A 4,548-nucleotide genomic window follows, 5' to 3' on the forward strand; every position below is an offset into this window, starting at 1 on the left:
TTAAAGCCTTAAGCGACTTAGGTCCCAAATATCTAAAATATTTATTTATTTTATTTATATTTTATTTATTTTATTACATTTTTAGACCGCCCTATAGCAATAAGCTCCCAGGGCGGTGTACAGCATAATAAAACAGGTTAAAATACAAGTGGATACAATACACAATAAAACATAATTAAAAATTTTCAATTTTAAATTCAAATTTTAAAATTTTTAAAATGCCTGGGCGAAGAGGTAGGTCTTTACCTGGCGCCGAAAAGATAACAAAGAAGGCGCCAGGCGTATCTCATCAGGGAGGGCGTTCCATAGTTCGGGGGCCACCACTGAGAAGGCCCTAGCTCTAGTTATCGTTCTCCGTGCCTCCCTATGCGTTGGGACACGGAGAAGGGCCTTCGACGTCGAGCGCAGCGACCGGGTAGGTACATAGCGGGAGAGGCGTTCCGCCAGGTATTGCAGTCCGATGCCGTTAAGGGCTTTATAGGTAAGAACCAACACTTTGAATCTGGCCCGGAAACATATTGGTAGCCAGTGCAGCTGGGCCAGGACAGGTGTTATAATACCCAGAGCTTGGAAGTAATTAGTTAGGAAAAACAAATTACTTGTAATTTACTACTTTTTTGAGGAACGAGTGTGTAATTTCTTTACATTTTGATTGTAACAGGAGTAATTTTATTACTTTTGAGGTGTAATTGTAATGTTTCTAGCATTACTTTGGGGCATTACGGGGGGGAGCAGGGGAAGTCTTCTGCTCCTCTGCTTTGTGGATGAAAATCATGTGCCTCAAACTGGGCTTCTGCACAGCGTCGCTCTTCCCTTGTGCTCTGTGGGTGTTTGAAAAAACAGAAGTGCATCTGGCAACTTCATCGTACAACTTTTGACAAATGCTGAGGAAGCATTCACACACCCACACCCCTTAGGTAACTTTCACTGCTTTAAAGTCAATTGGGGCTTCTATAAAAAATTCCAGTCTAAAAGTTGCTTGTTCTCTGGTGTTACAGAGGACCAACTAGCCTCAACTAGAAGTTGAGCATTTGGTGTCGCTAGTCCCATCCTATTGAACACTCTTCCAGCAGAGATTTGGCAGGCAGCCTCAATTTTGACTTTCAGGCCTCTCTTGAAGGCCTTTTTATGCCGTCAAATCTTTGCAGCTGTTTAAAGTTTAGTTTTGGCTAGCTAGTGACTTTAATGATTATTTGTATTGTTTTTAATGGTGTTTCATGTTTTATAGTTGTATACCACTCAGATATTTTATGATATGATGGTATAGAAATACTTTGATAACTAAGTAGGTCTTTCCTGAGAGGCAGTGTAGCATAGGGGTTAGAGTGTTGGACCTGGGAGACCAGGGTTTGAATCCCCACACAGCCATGAAGCTCACTGGGTGACCTTGGGCCAGACACTGCCTCTCAGCCTCAGAGGAAGGCAATGGTAAACCACCTCTGAATACTGCTTACCATGAAAACCCTATTCATAGAGTTGTCATATGTCGGAATCGACTTGAAGGCAGTCCATTTCATTTTCAAGTCTTTTCTGCTGCCGTTTCCTGAACTTAATAGTACTTGAGTCTTTAGCAACCTATTCACTTCAATTCACTGTCCGTTGCATTGTTTCTCCCAGTGTGATTCTTTCAGATGCTAAAATGATGCAGCCAGCAGTGAATACAAACAACAGAAGTGAATAGAAGTAAGCATCAACTATTGATCACACCTTTGAGCAAATTAAATGTATTTGAGGGAATCTGGGATGTGAGAAAGAGACAACTGGGGATTTTGGATATGAGGAACAGGAACTAAAGTAAAAGAAAATGCAAATAAAATACATTTTAGGGAATTAAGGAAGGGAACAGACAGACTGGATGGAAGACAGAATAAGAATAATAATTTTTAGAAAGAAAGACAGAAAATGTATTATTTATTTATTATTTGATTTATATCCCGCCCTTCCTCCCAGTAGCAAATGTACATAGAATGACTTAGGTGGATTAATGAAGGGAACAGACTGATTCTAGATGGAAATAAAATCAAAGGTATTAATTTTTCACCGCAGCCACACTCAGTACACCCTGGGAGAGCTGGCCATGAATCAATGCGGCTCTCAGCCTGAGAAAGGTTAACCAGCTCTGTAGTAGACTGTCATTTGGATGTGTCTGCTACTTCTTCCCACATTCCATCTAATGCAAACTCTATAGTTACAACATCAGCCAACCTTAGCATCATATAGTGACACAGTAGAGTTGGAAGGGGCCTATATGGCCATCGAGTCCAACCCCCTGCTCAGTGCAGGAATGAAACTTGCAGGAATCCAACCTTGCTTTGCTTATTATCTGATGCAGAGTTCTGGAAATCTCAAAAGCTTCCACATCATTTTGTGATGTTTTGGTTGGCCTAATAAAGGTATTGCCCTAATGTGGATTTTGGAATTTTTCATATGAACTGACATGGCTACTTTTGTTTTTATGAACAAAAACAGCAAAAAAAGAACCAGCAAAGACACACATCTTAAATTTCTAGCTTCAACAGAACTTTCAAATCCCATGCCCCTCATCTCAGGTGGACACCAGAGCTGCTGTTACACCAAATGAGAAAGTCAAACTTTTATCGTGATTTGAGCAGCAGTTTTCCATTAAAAAAACCCAAAAGATAACAGCAAAGACAAAAGTCTTCATTCATTATAAGTCACATCTTTGTGTGCAAAATCTATTGGAGGTTAAGATTAGAGTTGGAAAGATTATTTTCTGCTACCTATTGTTTGGGGATGGACAAGCTGTACCCAATCTTTGGCCACAGGAACATTTAAAAATGATCTCTAGTGTGAGCCAAGAAGTGACCTACCAGTGCAGCAAAACGGTCAGTGAGAGGAGGAAATTTTTCCATTGCATAAGTTCATCAGTAACAGTGAATAGATGTCAACTGCAAATACAGTGTTAAGCAAGATTGAATGTGTTTTTTTTAATTAAACAAATATATTAAATTACTTTCTTAAGCACCAGATAATTTTCTGATGAAGACTGAACATTTTCTGATGCAAATGACCTCATTCAAACTTTTTCAGAAAACCTACATCACTGGAAATTATTCACTCTGCTCTTTATATATCTATGTGTTCTCTGCCATTCTCCTTTCCCCCTTTATTCCCACAGCCACACTTCACCTTGAAAAGAGGCTCATTCCCAGGACCAATAAGAGGCATCAGCACCGCAGAGCTTGGAAAAGTTACTTTTTTTGAACTACAACTCCCATCAGCCCTAGCCAGCATGGCCACTGGATTGGACTGATGGGAGTTGTAGTTAAAAAAAGTAACTTTTCCAAGCTCTCAGCAGGGATACATCCCTCACTCGAGGGCCGCTTTGTAGGAGCTTCAGGACTACTTTTACACCTCCCCTCTTCTGTCAGCCACCAACTCCTGTCCTGGCCTTCAGGGGAAGCATTGTGTCCTGTGAGGGAAAAAGGCACTTTTGCTCTCCTTCACCCCACCATACACTCCTCGCCACCTCTGATTCTCTCTGACTTGAATCTCTCTTTCAGGGGATCAGCAGCATTTTGAAGCCAACTGGGTTGCTGCAGCTGTACCCCTTTCAATGTGGCTAATTCCTGATGAGACCCGTTCTGCAGTTTCCAGCAACTGGTATTTGGCGGCATACTGCATTTGACTATGGTGGCAGAGCACAGCCATCATGGCTAGTAGCCATTGATAGCCTTTTCCTCCATGAATCTGTTTATCCCCTTTTAAAGCCATCCAAGTTGGTGGCCATCACTGCTTTTTGTGGGAGTGAATTTCACAGACTGTGCTGCATTATTGATGCTGACTAGCCCAGTTCCTGTTGAGGACACTCTAAAAGATGCAGTATTGGTGTATGAACTCACAGTACAGAGAAGGTCCACTGTAAAAATTGCCCCTTCTGTTTGGTGCATTTCAGTAATCCAGGAATCATCAATAGACATGCCAGTATAATTTCTGCTAACGCCCCAATCCTGTGTTTGTTGTTATGTGCCTTCAAGTCAATTACGACTTATGGCAACCCTATGAATCAGTGATCTCCAACAGCATATGTCATGAACCACCCTGTTCAGATCTTGTAAGTTCAGGTCTGTGGCTTCCTTTATGGAAAAAATCCATCTCTGGTTTGGTCTTCCTCTTTTTCTACTCCCTTCTGTTTCCCCCCAGCATTATTGTCTTTTCTAGTGACTCATGTATTCTCATGATGTGTCCAAAGTATGACAACCTCAGTTTCATCATTTTAGCTTCTAGTGACAGTTCTGGTTTAATTTGTTCTAACACCCAGTTATTTGGCTTTTTTACAGTCCATGGTATGCACAAAGCTCTCCTCCAACACCACATTTCAAATGAGTTGATTTTTCTCTTATCCGCTTTTTTCACAGTCCAACTTTCACATCCATACATAGAGATCGGGAATACCATGGTCTGAATGATCCTGACTGGTGTTCAGAGATACATCATTGCATTTGAGGACCTTTTCTAGTTCTCTCACAGCTGCCCTCTCCAGTCCTAGCCCCCTCCCCAACCCACACACAAGAGAGGGAAACAAAA

This window comes from Rhineura floridana, chromosome 3 (assembly GCF_030035675.1).
Source record: "Rhineura floridana isolate rRhiFlo1 chromosome 3, rRhiFlo1.hap2, whole genome shotgun sequence".
Lineage (NCBI taxonomy): Eukaryota > Metazoa > Chordata > Lepidosauria > Squamata > Rhineuridae > Rhineura > Rhineura floridana.